This window comes from Thermobia domestica, chromosome 15 (genome assembly GCF_964235325.1).
Source record: "Thermobia domestica chromosome 15, izTheDome1.hap1.1, whole genome shotgun sequence".
NCBI classification, from domain to species: Eukaryota; Metazoa; Arthropoda; class Insecta; order Zygentoma; family Lepismatidae; genus Thermobia; species Thermobia domestica.
The window spans coordinates 158,631,583-158,649,039 of NC_137468.1; the positions used below are offsets into that span (position 1 = coordinate 158,631,583).

General features: G+C 36.8%; 1 protein-coding gene across 10 annotated transcripts in view; it reads right to left on the reverse strand.

Moving 5' to 3' along the window:
• The window catches only part of LOC145671318 (dual oxidase maturation factor 1-like), a 712,486-nt gene that overhangs the window by 296,364 nt on the left and 398,665 nt on the right, over nucleotides 1-17,457 (reverse strand). The gene's annotated exons all lie outside the window — the stretch shown is intronic.

A 17,457-nucleotide genomic window follows, 5' to 3' on the forward strand; every position in this document is an offset into this window, starting at 1 on the left:
AATTAAGAAAGCAATATCTTTCCTTCTTCCACGGTTGTTAAACTCATCGCTAGTTAGGATAAAAATTTCATACTTACAGGCAACGTAAGTAAAGGGGACAAAATCAGTAATGTAGAGTTACATCTATGTTAGACGTAGTATGTCCTAGAAAGTCTCTGGGATTTTTTAAAAAATAATTCTCTCCCCAATCTCTTCCCACTGAAATCATTGATTGAACGAATCGCGAAAAATACATACCTCTGTATAATAAATTATATTTTGTTCAATGCTCATATACAACAGTGAACTTGTGCATCAGTATTAGCACTAACAGCACGAATAGCAAGTATTCTCAGCATTGGGAAACGGAGCCTAGATAAGTGTCAACGTTGGCCCTATGCTGTAAGTGGCCGTCTGCCGAGCATTTGCTGACTTTGGCCCTACGTTGTAAGGGACCGTCTGCCAAGTATTTGCTGACTTTGACCTTACGTTGTAAATGATTGCCGAGGATTTGCTGATTTTGGTCCTACATTGTAAATGATCGTCTGCTGAGTATTTGCTGACTTTGGTCCTAAGTTCTAAGTGATCGTCTGCCAAGCATTTGCTGATTTTGGCCATACGTTGTAAGTGATCGTCTGCCGAGCATTTGCTGACTTTGGCCCTACGTTGTAAGTGACCGTCTGCCGAGCATTTGCTGACTTTGGCCTTACGTTGTAAGTGACCGTCTGCCAAGTATTTGCTGACTTTGGCCTTATGTTGTAAATGATTGCCGAGAATTTGCTTATTTTGGTCGTCTGCAGAGTATTTGCTGACTTTGGTCCTAAGTTCTAAGTGATCGTCTGCCGAGCATTTGCTGATTTTCGGTCCTACGTTGTAAGTGACGGTCTGCCGAGTATTTGTTAAGTTTGACCCTACGCTGTAAGTGACTATCTTCTGAGCATTTCTTGACTTTGGCCCTACGTTGAAAGTAACCATCTGCCAAGCATTTGCTGACTTCACCCCTATGTTGTAAGTGTGAGCGTCTGCTGAGCATTTGCTGACTTTGGCATTATGTTGTAAGACCCCATCTCCTGAGTATTTGCTGACCCACTCAGCTGCCAACGTAGCCCTTACGTAAGAACTAAAATTGGGATTTAGGAGTGCAAGGTCGAAACTGTTAGATAAATCATGGTAAATTGTTGGTTGGCCATCAGATACTGTAATCTACGCTAGGTCAACGTATTTTCAACTTTATTTCTGAAATTACCAATTTGAAATGTGTCAACCAAACCCCTATCAGGCTAGATTATCGGCATACGATGTCATTTGTAGTTTGCTTGCCCATGAGACGAATTTGGATCTCTCTCTCATCTAGAAAAGATGTCCACATCGTTGGCAGCGTGTGGTTTATTCTTTTGAAGACTATTTCGAAGACGCCACTGGCATGTGTTTCTGGTCTGTAATTGTACTTGTAATGATTTGTAATTCGAAGTAAACCACATATGAAACTAATGATTCGATGCACTCATTTTACTCGTGCTACACTGTAAAAAATCGTTGTGTTATTTCAACATGCCTATGTGTTAACACGATTGTGTTAAAATATAACACAAACAAGTGGTTAGAACAACTCACTCTCTATTTGGAGTTGTGTGTCAAATGCCGGTAGTTGAAATTACACACAACCTGTGTGTTAAATTAACACAAGTGTAGAATCTTCGGTGTTGTTTTCTGCGTGATTGCCAAATATGTTGGGCATCTAATTATAAAGGCTTATCAATTGAAGCTATAGACAAATACAGTAGAAAGAAAGAAATACTTAAACAAATCCAGGTATATGCAAAATTTCAAAATGCAAACCGGCGATTGTGTACTAGAAGCAACAAACGCATCAACTTTATTAGATGACAACTGGCGCCGATCATTTGAAAGTGAATATGGAAGAACAATAAAATAAAGTAAATAGACAGTCGTCATTTTGTTATAAAATTACATGGCGAGCAGATTTTATCTTATCCCGAACGGTTATCGTCGAATATACGCGGCTTAAAGAAGCACTCTGATTAGCCAAATTCAAAAGACCTCAACAATTTATCCCTCTACAAGCGACGTTTTCTTCATCGCCTCCGTGGCAACGTCGGAAGAGCACGCGGCTAGTAATCGAAAGGTTGGTGGTTCGTGCCCTCCCCCGCCACTGGAGTATTTTTTTACTTGTTTAAAGTGTTTTTTTTAAGACTCAGCATAATGTAAACACATTACGCATATAGGCGATTTAACATATTTTGAGGAAGTATTTTGTGGTCCGTTAACGCTTACGGCGCGGCTCAACACCGGTTGTATGTTAAAGACGCAACACACCCCCTATGTTAAACGCCAACAGCACGGGGTATGTGTTGAACTAACACTGCATAGTGGTAGTCACGCTGGAACCACTGCCTTGTGTTAAAATTGAGTTGAATTAACACAACCATTTTTTACTGTGTATATTCTGATGGGAACACATACAGGGTCGGATTTATGGCGGGTACACCGGAGCACATGCACCCCCTTCACTGTAAATATTACACTATCTAAAATGAGGACCTAGCAGTGAAAAAGCAAAATTTTCCGAAACTTTCTGCTGTCATGTGTCCATTTGAGGCTTAAAAGAAAGCTTAGTTTTGCAAAAGTAAAAGTTTAAGTCGATTTTCTAAAGGTTGAAGGAAAAGGATTCACCGAACAAAGTAATATTAGTCATTCATACCACAGATGCTTAAAGGTTAAATCAAATGTAGTGGTAGTTATTTGTGCACCTCCCTTCAAGAAATCCTGAATTCGGCCCTGGATACATATGTTGATTTAACTTCCTAAATGTAATGTTTACATATATATCAATCTTCCATTTGCATATTTCAGAATTTCTTGCTTAGCTTCCATTCTCGTTAAAAGAAAAGGTTGGCATGACTTTTATGGTGACTCTCGTATATAACTACAATGCACAAATTTCATTCAAAGCAAATAAACACAGTTTTCTTTGTACTTAAGTGCAAGACGAGATGCACTTCTTATTTCATATACTGTACCGGATTTTATAAAGGACATTCAAACCTGTGGTTTAAAATCTGGGGGGCGTGCTTCCCTGGAGAGGTATGAAGAGTGACCAAAGAGGACACAAGCTATTAACAGAAGTAAATTATATTCGTATTGTTTATATTTAACGCTTTCTTCTTCTTCTTCTTTTCCTTTTAGTTTGCCCATCAACTAACTTGCGGTTACATAAATATTAATGTTCAAATCTAAATATGGTTACGGCCAGTTAGTTCTAGTTGGATTTAAATCTTATCAAATGCAGGATGTCCGAGAAGTCTCTAACTATTTCCGGGAAGGAGTGCTTGAATTCGCACTGATCCTAAAATGCGTTCACACAGGTGCGTCAAATTCCTAACCTTCACTTTGTATACCTAAATATTAGGAATTTGCGCATCTGCGTGAATGCATTTCGACATCAGTGCGTACAATTACTTCAGTAATTTATCACCATGTGTTCAGGTGCACCGCACAGATTGCAACTCTGCTTGGATATGAAAGGCGATCATGTCGTGCTCCTGTGATTTTGTTGACTTACGGTCTTTTCTTTTACATTATAAGCATTTTATTTGAAGTCAAGTGCACCTTCCCAGAAATGGTTCGGGACTTCTCTGACACTTTGTACTGCTCAGACCTGAAGGTTAAATGGCAACAACTGTCTGTAGTTTATTGTACCGTGTTCATGTTACTTAGTTACTAAATTATATTGTTTGGCATGGAATAAATATTTGAGAATTTAATTACAACCTTATTTACGTTTGATACGGTCGTCCATTTTGGGATAAAGGCTTCCAGGCAGGCTGCGAACGTAGCGGAGCGGCGACTGTAAACTATTAGGAGATTAGTATTACTCACAGATTGAGACATTTCCCTTGTATAATAAGAATTAAGAACGTTGTGTCAAAGAGGCATTAGATTAAATATCGTAGAAACAAAACAATTGAGTTAAGAACTCTGGTTCAATTAAGAAGAAAGTTTATTATTATTATTATTATTATTATTATTATTATTATTATTATTATTATTATTATTATTATTAAATATTTCAGAATTCAACGCTGCATCTGAAAACGCAAAAGGGGTGAGGCTACACAACAGCAAGGAGGGGATATAAAATATGAAAGATTTACGAAGGGGAGCTGCAGGTAAATAAGGTTAGAAATCACAGCTTTAAAGTCTAGAAATGAAAATAGCTTAGATACAGATTGTACTATGCGAGGGGGAGATCAACAAGTTTTCGCCCTCGTATAAAGACGATGGAGCTAGAAGTTTGAAACTGACCCATGCTATTTGTCTTTTCCATATGGTCATTTCTCTAAATGGTATTTCGAATTTCACAACCATTCTTTGTAGAAAGTGTCACATTGGCTAGAAAGCCAATGCTCGACAGTAAAAATGAAATTAAAATCTTAAAAAAAAAAAAAAAAGCCTTCCTTTTAGAAATTGTGTTATTTTTGGAAACAACAAGAAGAATGATGACACAAAGTCAGGGTAATATGGTGAATAGGTAATTAACTGGCAAACAAAGCTTTGTGCAACATTCAATGTTTCCTGGACTCTGTAATTGAATTGAATTGAATTGTAAAGGTTGGAGTGAATGCGCCGACGACGGAGGTCTTTTAGCACCCATCACTAGGTAGGAGCGCACACAGTAAACGCGAAAAGACACAAACATAGACAGCTAAAAAAAAAACAAAAAAAAAAACGTACTGTCCATAGTAGAGAAGATCATAAGGAACACACTTAAATAGTCACGCACAGCACCAGAGTAGTAATTGCGGCACCTGAGGACATTTTGGACTTTGACCCCGACCTTTATGACGTCATAGGTCAAAGGTCAATGACCTTGGCCCGGGGTCAATGACCTAGGGGTACATTTTGGCAGGGGTACCATGGCCCACCCCCTAAATTTTGGCAGGGGTACATAGGACCACCCCCTTAAATTTTGGAAATTGCTAAATCTAAAAATTTGGTATGGTAGCCTAGGACCATAGTATGTACCTCTATCCGTATTGGGTGTCTATGTCGTTCCCTTTCATGGGTAAAAAATTGCCAAAAAGTCAAATTTCGGGGGTTTTTGACCTAATTTATCCCCTTTGATGAGGTGTTATTACCCTATATGGTTATATGAGCGTATACAGGGGTCCATTCCCTTTCATAACACATGGGTATATTAATGCACCCCTTGAAAAATTTGGGAGGGGTACCTTGGCCCACCCCTTAAATTTTGGAAATTGACCAATTTAAACATTGGGTATTATAGTACAGGACCCTAATATGTATTATAATAAATTTGGGTGGTCCACCTCGTTCCCTTCTAGGGATACAAAATTGCCAAAATATAAACGTAAGCAATACGTAGTACCACGTGTTTGGCTTTTGGTCGATTTTATCCCCTTTGATGAGGTGTTATTATCCTATATAGTTATATGGTCATGTATAGGGGTCCATTACCTTTCATAAGATATGGGTATATTTGTGCACTCCTTTAAAAATTTGGGAGGGGTACTTTGGCCCACCCCTTAAATTTTGGAAATTGCTCATTTTATATATTTGGTATTATAGTACTGGACCCTAACATGTATTATAATAAATTTGGGTGGTCCACCTCGTTCCCTTCTAGGGCTACAAAATTGCCAAAATATAAACGTAAGCAATACGTTGTACCACGTGTTTGTTCTTTTGGCCCAATTTATCCTCTTGGATGAGGTTCTATTACCTTATATGGTTATGTATAGGGGTCTATTCCCTATCATAAGACATAGGTACATTTGTGCACTCCTTTAAAAATTTGGGAGGGGTACTTTGGCCCACCCCTTAAATTTTAGAAATTGCTCATTTTATATATGTGGTATTATAGTACTGGACCCTAACATGTATTATGATAAATTTGGGTGGTCCACCTCGTTCCCTTTTAGGGGTACAAAATTGCCAAAATATAAACGTAAGCTATACGTTGTACCACGTGTTTGGTTTTGACCTAAGTTATCCCCTTGGATGAGGTCCTATTACCTTATATGGTTATATGGTTATGTATAGGGGTCTATTCCCTATCATAAGACATAGGTACATTTGTGCACTCCTTTAAAAATTTGTGAGGGGTACCTTGGCCCACCCCTTAAATTTTAGAAATTGTTCATTTTATATATTTGGTATTATACTACTGGACCCTAACATCTATTATGATAAATTTGGGTGGTCCACCTCGTTCCCTTTTAGGGGTACAAAATTGTCAAAATATAAACGTAAACAATACGTTGTACCACGTGTTTGTTTTGGCTCAATTTATCCCCTTGGATGAGGTCCTATTACCTTATATGATTATATGGTTATGTATATTGGTCCATTCCCTATTATAAGACATGGGTATATTGATGCACCCTTTAAAAATTTGGGAGGGGTACCTTGGCCCACCTCTTTATTTTGGAAATTGCCCAATTTAAACATTTGGTATAATAGTATAAGACCCTAATATATATATATATTACTATAAATTTGGGTGGTCCATCTCGTTCCCTTTCATGGGTACGAAATTGCCAAATTTTAGTACAACCACGTGTTTCGTTTTTCACCTAATTTATTCACTTGGATGAGGTCCTATTACCTAATATGATTATATGGTCATGTATAGGGGTCCATTTTCTATCATAAGACATAGGTATATTGATGCACCACGGGAGGAGTACCATAGCCAATCCCTTAAATTTTGGAAATTTTTCAATTTAAGCATTCGCTATCATAGAACATGACCTCAATATGTATCATGATAAATTTGGGTGGTCCACCTTGTTCCCTTTCATGAGTAAAAAAAATGCCAAAATATAAACATAAGCAATATGTTGTATCACGTGTTTGGTTTTTGGCCCAATTTATCCCGTTTGATGCGGTCTTATTACCGTATATGGTCATATGGTCATGTATATAGGTTCATTCCCTATCATAAGACATGAGTACATTGATGCACCCTTTAAAAATTTGGGAGGGGTATCTTGACTCATCCACTCAGTTTTAGAAATTGTTTAATATAAGCATTTGGTATCTTCGTACAGGTCTTCAATATGTACCACTATAAATTTGGATGGTCCACATCGTTCCCTTTCATGGGTAAAGAACTACCAAAAATCAAATTTCGGAGGTTATTGACCCTTTGATAAGTATTTAGCACGTTATATGGTTTATTACCTTTATATGTTTTTGTTCTCTTTTAAATTTGGGAATTATAAAATAACATAATTTGGTAAACGTTTTCTAGGACCCATTGTAGATGTTGGTGTTCCTCTTATGGCCAAATATTCAAAATTTAAAGATTATTGACCGTCTTTATTATTGAATAACTACAGGATTTATTACTTTTTCATAAGACACAGGTGTATTTGTGTACCAATCTTAAATTTTGGGAGGGGTACATTTCTTATTGTCATATCAATAATTGGTAATTGTTCTTAAAATTAGATAGTATCTCATTCATTGGGTAAATCATTATGATCACGTGATCAGTTATTGACCTATGATGGGATTAGGAGTCCAGGACATTGGTACATTTAAACTTTGTAGGATAATTTGAGAATGCGTCATTGGTATTGATTATTACAGCCAAATATAAACGTAAGCAATACGATGCACCACGTGATTGACCTTGATGAGGTAGTGTACAGGGATACATAGCTAACCTTATTGAATCTTATGACTCATAGTCTTAAGGGAATACATGCTACAACACTGGCAAAGTTATTGTTGATGTAATTTGATTGGTTGATCACTATTTTTCGTGCAATCTGATTGGCTGATCACTATCTTTCGTGCAATCTGATTGGTTGATGAGTTTCAAATCTTTGCTGCATTCAGTTTTGTTTTAACATTTGAAAAGTTTTTGAATTTTTTTGTTTGCAACTTTGGTTTGACATTTTTTCGTTTGATATTTTTAGTTTAAAAATTTTTGTTTCGAAATTTTTGTTTGAAAACTTTGTTTCAAAATTTTGTTTGAAACTTTTCGTTTGAAATTTTTGTTTGAAAAATTTTTGTTTGAAATTTTTGTTTCAAAATTTTGTTTGAAAATTTTTTGTTTGTAAATTTTTGTTTCAATTTTTTTGTTTAAAATTTTTTCGTTTGAAATTTTTCGTTTCCAAATTTTTTTTTCTGTTTAAAAATTTTTGTTTGAACAGTTTTGTTTGGAAAATTTGTTTCAAATTTTTTTGTTTGAAAATTTTTGTTTGAAAATTTTTTGTTTGAAATTTTTGTTTGACATTTTTAAAAGTTTGTGCACTCATTAGTAAAGAACCGGAACTGTTTAGAACTAAAACCCCTGGCAACATTGTGGTGCAATAGTACACGTCAGAACATGATGCAACGTCATCAGTTTTGCATCATATATAAGTATCGTTCGAGTTAGTATTCATGATAACATCATCATGGCTACTTGTCTGCAGTTTCTAAACACACGTGATGTGATGAAATCATTTACCAAGATTACTGATTTACAACAGAATGTACCTTATAGAATCTTAGCTAGCCAAACGATCCCTACAAAGTTTGGATTAAGAATCGTAGTGAAGCTTGAAAATGATAAGAATATAATTTTACCAGCAAGATATTTTCCCATGGAAGCATCAAAACAAGAAGAACTGCTGCGTTTCTTAAATACTGGATCTGTATCTTTATGTTACAAAGGATTCTTGGGTCGAAGTCATCAATTTGAATTTAGTACACAGCCAGATTCGTCAGCAATTGTGATGAAATCATGAATTCAAACGTCAGCACATTCCTTTGACGTCAGACATAGTTGTATGAATTTGGTTGGTCAGCATGACGTCAGCAACTGTGATGAAACCATGAATTCAAACGTCAGCACATTCCTTTCCAATGACGTCAGCCGTAGTTCTATAAATCAACCAATACACTGTCATCCCACGAAATCATTTGAGCAAGTGCTTTTCAGGAGGAAAGATGTGTACTTCTAACGATAAAGAGTTCATCTTCGCAAGCTATTATCCAATAAATATATTTCAAACAAAACATGTGATGATTGGTATCAGTGCTAGAACATTTGAACCAGTAATTCGATTGGGCAAAGCAGAACAATTTGGTGTACAACTGACCTGTGAAGAATGGCAAATATTATGTTCACGAATCGACCAAATGAACGATTATTTTCATGATGAGCTAAATGTGACCATAGTCAAATCATTAGGCTCAAATCATGAAGTGGTGCTGCGTACAGTCCTCGAAGAGAAGATGGTGCTGTTACGTAAAAAGAGTACATTTCATGTCCCTCGCAACATGGTGTATCTAACGGAAACGGAATGGAACAAATTCATCAGCGTATTTCAGTGTGTTAAACATGCAGTGGAAGTGTGCAACAAAACAAGTATATTCCTGAAAAAGTACTATTTTGAAAAATGTGTTATGCATATTGTACAACATGTATCTAGATATTGTGATGGTTGTCAACATCGTTCGTGGGTGCATACCTGTATTGATAAACAGTTTATTTGTGATCAAATGGACATTGAGTTTCCACCAATTGATATTGCAATAGACCTTAAAAGACTTCAATTCGAATTAAAAGTATATGCTAAAGACAAACTAGTGCAAGAAGTTCAAAATACATTGTATCGACAATATCCAGAACCACTATCTGGTATGGATGTATGTGGAGTGTAATAAAATGATCCATTTCAATGAATTGTGTTTTTTTCATTTCAAGTACAACTCCATATTCTGATGTGTACTATTGCACCACAATGTTGCCAGAGGTTTTAGTTCTAAACAGTTCCGGTTCTTTACTAATGAGTGCACAAACTTTTAAAAATGTCAAACAAAAATTTCAAACAAAATTTTTGAAACGAAAAAATTTGGAAACGAAAAATTCAAACAAAATTTTAAACAAAAAAAATTCAAACAAAATTTTGAAACAAAAATTTCAAACAAAAATTTTTCAAACAAAAATTTCAAACGAAAAGTTTCAAACAAAATTTTGAAACAAAGTTTTCAAACAAAAATTTCGAAACAAAAATTTTTAAACTAAAAATATCAAACGAAAAAATGTCAAACCAAAGTTGCAAACAAAAAAAAATTCAAAAACTTTTCAAATGTTAAAACAAAATTGAATGCAGCAAAGATTTGAAACTCATCAACCAATCAGATTGCACGAAAGATAGTGATCAGCCAATCAGATTACACGAAAGATAGTGATCAACCAATCAAATTACATCAACAATAACTTTGCCAGTGTTGTAGCATGTATTCCCTTAAGACTATGAGTCATAAGATTCAATAAGGTTAGCTATGTATCCCTGTACACTACCTCATCAAGGTCAATCACGTGGTGCATCGTATTGCTTACGTTTATATTTGGCTGTAATAATCAATACCAATGACGCATTCTCAAATTATCCTACAAAGTTTAAACGTACCAATGTCCTGGACTCCTAATCCCATCATAGGTCAATAACTGATCACGTGATCATAATGATTTACCCAATGAATGAGATACTATCTAATTTTAAGAACAATTACCAATTATTGATATGACAATAAGAAATGTACCCCTCCCAAAATTTAAGATTGGTACACAAATACACCTGTGTCTTATGAAAAAGTAATAAATCCTGTAGTTATTCAATAATAAAGCCGGTCAATAACCTTTAAATTTTGAATATTTGGCCATAAGAGGAACACCAACATCTACAATGGGTCCTAGAAAACGTTTACCAAATTATGTTATTTTATAATTCCCAAATTTAAAAGAGAACAAAAACATATAAAGATAATAAACCATATAACGTGCTAAATACTTATCAAAGGGTCAATAACCTCCGAAATTTGATTTTTGGTAGTTCTTTACCCATGAAAGGGAACGATGTGGACCATCCAAATTTATAGTGGTACATATTGAAGACCTGTACGAAGATACCAAATGCTTATATTAAACAATTTCTAAAACTGAGTGGATGAGTCAAGATACCCCTCCCAAATTTTTAAAGGGTGCATCAATGTACTCATGTCTTATGATAGGGAATGAACCTATATACATGACCATATGGCCATATACGGTAATAAGACCGCATCAAACGGGATAAATTGGGCCAAAAACCAAACACGTGATACAACATATTGCTTATGTTTATATTTTGGCTTTTTTTTTTTACTCATGAAAGGGAACAAGGTGGACCACCCAAATTTATCATGATACATATTGAGGTCATGTACTATGATAGCGAATGCTTAAATTGAAAAATTTCCAAAATTTAAGGGATTGGCTATGGTACTCCTCCCGGGGTGCATCAATGTACCTATGTCTTATGATAGAAAATGGACCCCTATACATGACCATATAATCATATTAGGTAATAGGACCTCATCCAAGTGAATAAATTAGGTGAAAAACGAAAACGTGGTTGTACTAAAATTTGGCAATTTCGTACCCATGAAAGGGAACGAGATGGACCACCCAAATTTATAGTAATATATATATATATATTAGGGTCTTATACTATTATACCAAATGTTTAAATTGGGCAATTTCCAAAATAAAGAGGTGGGCCAAGGTACCCCTCCCAAATTTTAAAGGGTGCATCAATATACCCATGTCTTATAATAGGGAATGGACCAATATACATAACCATATAATCATATAAGGTAATAGGACCTCATCCAAGGGGATAAATTGAGCCAAAACAAACACGTGGTACAACGTATTGTTTACGTTTATATTTTGACAATTTTGTACCCCTAAAAGGGAACGAGGTGGACCACCCAAATTTATCATAATAGATGTTAGGGTCCAGTAGTATAATACCAAATATATAAAATGAACAATTTCTAAAATTTAAGGGGTGGGCCAAGGTACCCCTCACAAATTTTTAAAGGAGTGCACAAATGTACCTATGTCTTATGATAGGGAATAGACCCCTATACATAACCATATAACCATATAAGGTAATAGGACCTCATCCAAGGGGATAACTTAGGTCAAAACCAAACACGTGGTACAACGTATTGCTTACGTTTATATTTTGGCAATTTTGTACCCCTAAAAGGGAACGAGGTGGACCACCCAAATTTATCATAATACATGTTAGGGTCCAGTACTATAATACCACATATATAAAATGAGCAATTTCTAAAATTTAAGGGGTGGGCCAAAGTACCCCTCCCAAATTTTTAAAGGAGTGCACAAATGTACCTATGTCTTATGATAGGGAATAGACCCCTATACATAACCATATAAGGTAATAGAACCTCATCCAAGAGGATAAATTGGGCCAAAAGAACAAACACGTGGTACAACGTATTGCTTACGTTTATATTTTGGCAATTTTGTAGCCCTAGAAGGGAACGAGGTGGACCACCCAAATTTATTATAATACATGTTAGGGTCCAATACTATAATACCAAATATATAAAATGAGCAATTTCCAAAATTTAAGGGGTGGGCCAAAGTACCCCTCCCAAATTTTTAAAGGAGTGCACAAATATACCCATATCTTATGAAAGGTAATGGACCCCTATACATGACCATATAACTATATAGGATAATAACACCTCATCAAAGGGGATAAAATCGACCAAAAACCAAACACGTGGTACTACGTATTGCTTACGTTTATATTTTGGCAATTTTGTACCCCTAGAAGGGAACGAGGTGGACCACCCAAATTTATTATAATACATATTAGGGTCCTGTACTATAATACCCAATGTTTAAATTGGTCAATTTCCAAAATTTAAGGGGTGGGCCAAGGTACCCCTCCCAAATTTTTCAAGGGGTGCATTAATATACCCATGTCTTATGAAAGGGAATGGACCCCTGTATACGCCCATATAACCATATAGGGTAATAACACCTCATCAAAGGGGATAAATTAGGTCAAAAACCCCCGAAATTTGACTTTTTGGCAATTTTTTACCCATGAAAGGGAACGACATAGACACCCAATACGGATAGAGGTACATACTATGGTCCTAGGCTACCATACCAAATTTTTAGATTTGGCAATTTCCAAAATTTAAGGGGGGTGGTCCTATATACCCCTGCCAAAATTTAGGGGGTGTGCCATGGTACCCCTGCCAAAATTTAGAGGGGGTGGTCCTATGTACCCCTAGGTCATTGACCCCGGGCCAAGGTCATTGACCTTTGACCTATGACGTCATAAAGGTCGGGGTCAAAGTCCAAAGTGTCCTCAGGTGCCGCAATTACTACTACCAGGTAGAAAAAGAAAAGTACAGGATAAAATAATAAATAATGCATGAAACATTAAAAGCGGTGCATCCACATAACAGAACACTGCACAGTCACAGAGGCACACACAGAAAAGTCAAATGGCGGATAAAACTTGTTGATGTCGCAGAAATCGGAACACCTTCAAGGCGATGCCAGGATCATCGTTGAGCAGAGTTCGGAGGTTAGCGGGTAGGCCAAACTGAGCACGCACAGGTGCACGAGGCACGCAGTCCACAAAAAGATGACAAATAGTCAAACGTTGACCACAGAGGTTACAGTCAGGAGGAGGAGTTCTCTGTAGAAGGTGTCCGTGTGTCAAATGACTATGACCAAACGAAGACGAGCCAAAGTCCTCTTTTCCAATCGTGAAGGACGGGAGCTCGACGACCAGACTCCAAGACGGGGCTTCACAGCATGGAATTTGTTGTTGATCTGCTGATCCCATGATGACTGCCAGCGCTGATGTAGAAGACAAGAAAAGACGTGACGAACATCAGTGCTAGGAACAGGGAGGCGGCAACGAAGACCATGAAGAGCAGCCTCCTTCGCAGCAGTGTCGGACAGCTCATTTCCAGGGATGCCAACATGGCCTGGCATCCAACAAAACTGAAGATCATAGCCCTCAGCAAGTAAGCCATGGCACTGAAATAGTACTTGCTGGACAAGTGGATGCGGGGACGAGACATCGGCAAGGCTATGAAGGACATTGCTGGAATCGGAATAGATCACAATAGCGCGAAGCTGGCGGCGACGAACATGACGAAGAGCTTCCAAAATGGCTACCAATTCTGCGGTGTAGACGGTGCAGAAGGGATGAAGCTGAACTCGATAACGGTGGACTTCCAGAACAAAAGCACAGCCAACAGAGTCATCCTGCTTGGAGCCATCGGTAAAGATGAAGCAGTAGCTCCGTTAGGAGCCCATGAATGAGAGAAATTCCTAGTCACTGGCAGTGGCCTTCTTGAACTGCGCCAAAGAGAATTTGATCGCCGGTGGAAGCAGTTGCCAAAACCAGCAGTTGCTTATTCCGTAAAAAAATACGAAAACTCGATTTAGGAGCCGTTCAAAAATTTTGTGGCCTCTGATTTAAAAATACATCAAGATTCAATATATTTCAATCAAAAATTTTCTTGTACACCTTATATCTGAAGAACTACATATAGTGTAGCCAAAGCCTAACTATATTGGTAACTTAAGGGTCTTTACTACAGCGAAATTAAACTACCGCTAATTTTAGTTTTTCTGTATTATCTTCAAAACAAATAAAAATATTTGAAAAGCAGAAACATAGTAAACTAGACAATACGATTTTGCATGTGATTCAGTTATCACAACTCATCTATCTGCTTTCGGTTTGCAACTGTAGATAGATTTAGCATTTTTTGCGGATTCTGTAAATAACGGCATACCAAAAGCAGATAGGTGAATTGTGGTAAAGGTATCAAATACAAAATCGTATTATCTAGTTCACTACGTTCCTACTTTTCGAATATTTTTATTTGTTCTGGAGATATTACAGGAAAACGCTAAAATTAACGGTAGTTTAATTTCGCTGTAGTGAAGACCCTTAACACAGGATGATGTGCTTATTCCGTATATATATATATATATATATATATATATATATATATATATATATATATATATATATATATATATATATGAAAACTCGATTTAAATGCCGTTCAAAAATTTCGTGGTCCCTAATCCAAAAACTATTTGATCATTCCTAAAATTCTTGGCCAAGATCACAATCTTTTGATCCATTTTTTTAGATCATTCCGAAAATTCTTGTTTGGCACACATAGAGCAAAATCATTTCGGTTTCTCTATCAACTCACTGCTCTTTCTTAAAAGGGACGAGCACAGTTCGACACATCCAACCGTCCAGACGTCATAACCTTAAATCTCTTGTACCTCTGATACATTAGTATTATACATGGGCATATTTGCTGCATACGTTTTATACATGTAGCACAACACTTTCCGCGCGAGGGTACAACGTTATTAATCTTTCCACGTACAAGTCTGAAAGAATAAACTCCTAGGTATAATAGTTGGCATATCAATACTTTAGAAACATCCTGTGCCTCTTTCTAAGAATAATAATAAGGTCGACAAGTATAAGTACTGTATTGTATGCAAGAAGTACGGTCATGAAAATCTTCGTTTACTTTCTCTTAACAAACCATTGTCGTCAGTTTTATTAAGAGCTCTATTGCATGCTTCATCATCGTCCTGTTCAAAGAGTTTGCTGGTGTGAAGGGATCACTTGTTATTAGACTTTCGTTAGTTCGTTCGTCTTTCTTTCTGTACGAAGCAGGTCATTGGCAGCCAGGATGCAGTCACGTCGTCGTAGCAAGTAGCAAGAAAGACCGTGAAGGAAAAGGCTGGAGGTGCCAGAGGCTACGCGCAGCCAAGGAAGGAAGGAAGGAAGTTGGAGGTTCTCCTGTGGGAGACCTTGGCGTAAAAGTTTGGTAGAAAAGAAAGGAGGAAAAAAGTGATAGAAACCTATACAAGTTAAAGCAATGATTAAGGAAATAAATTTAAAAAAAAAAAAGTAATTCGAAGGAAGGTGAAAGACCTGACGTAATCTTTCTGGGTCTCTAGCGTCAACCAGACCTTGCCTACGGGCCCTGCTCAAGATCTGGGTCATGGATTTGAAGGTGATCGCTCTAGTACGTGGGTAATAATACATAATAATCACATATACACAACATACATCACATGGACTTTTTAGGCCTTTCCTGGTTCGACAACAGAGGCCATTATTATTAATTATGAACCAGCGTTCCTTAATCTTTACGCGAGCGCCGCTGTTATGTTTCAGTCTCTCTCTTATATCACAGAAAAAGAATATTAGCAGTAATGCTCAACCTTCTTATCTTTTTTTAGTAGTAGTTTTAAATAAACAAAAAAATCTTATCATCCTATGTTTGAGTTAACTTTTTGTTCTCTTTATTTTCCTATTCTCAGGACACAGATCGATGTCGTAACAAATCTCTTCGAGACCTTGACGGAGAAGAGTATTTTGAGACACCCAATGTGTAAGTTAACCCCAGTGCATGAGAGCATTTTTTGCCCTTCTCCTCTTCTCAATGAGAGAATTATTTTGAAGATGTAAGAGCTGATGCATGGTCCCCTTGACAGGAGCCAAAATCATTCTTTCCCATTAATTGATTTGTATGTATCGTTCCTCGATTAGTTGTATAGGTCCTTCTCTCTTATGGGTACCTTGCTGCAGCAATGGATCTCCTCTCCTAGGGATCATGAACAAGTAGCACCATGAAGACTAAACAAGCCCGCCTATTAGATTTTTTTTATTATTATTTTCAAGAAAGAGTATTACTGTACACAAAATCTTTTTATATATATAATAATCACAATGATTTACTGATTATCGGTTTTACCGTCGTTTCACTAACTCTTTTGACATTCTATATTCTAATATTATTTGGATATTAACAATAGGACGAAGAGGATCAACACAAGCTTGTTACTAATCTGAAATTGAATAGTATACAAATCTCACTTAGAAGAAATGGATAGCAGTGTAAGTATTCAGTTATAAATACAATGTAACATGAGCTTGAAACAGCGGGTGATGTCGGACCATTTCTAGTGATGCAATGGCTCATAGGTTACCCGGGTCACGACTCTTGTCCGGGTCATCCGGTCTGGGTCTAGCCTCTCAGACCCGGTGACCCAGAAGCAGCAGAAATATTGTCTCTGCAACATTACTGTAGAATGTTATAGTTGATGAATGATGTTTACTGCTGGAGCTCGAACATTCATTTGTTTGATTCTCGGTGCGAAATTTCTTAATCAAGACACCATGCTTTGAATATTTCATCTTTTCATCAACCTAATTTCATGTGTTTTCGTTTTCCCATACGTGGTTTTTGAACAAATCCTATACAAAATGTGTTAATAAAACACTGTTTGGGGTCAGTAGTATCGTTTATATTCTAAACAAGTTCTACAGGTCGATTAAACTTTCATTCGGCCGAAAAAGTGTAAAAGCTTTTTTCAGGCCAGTCATACTAAATGAGATTTTCCTGGATTTTCCTCATTCACACCAGGCAAATGTCGGCATGGTATCTAACATACGGGTTTCAGGCCGCTTCCTTCCTTTCATTACCTCGGATAGTGTGATCGACGAGAGACGTCATCCTTCATACGTGACGGGCCAACATAGTCATAGATGCCGA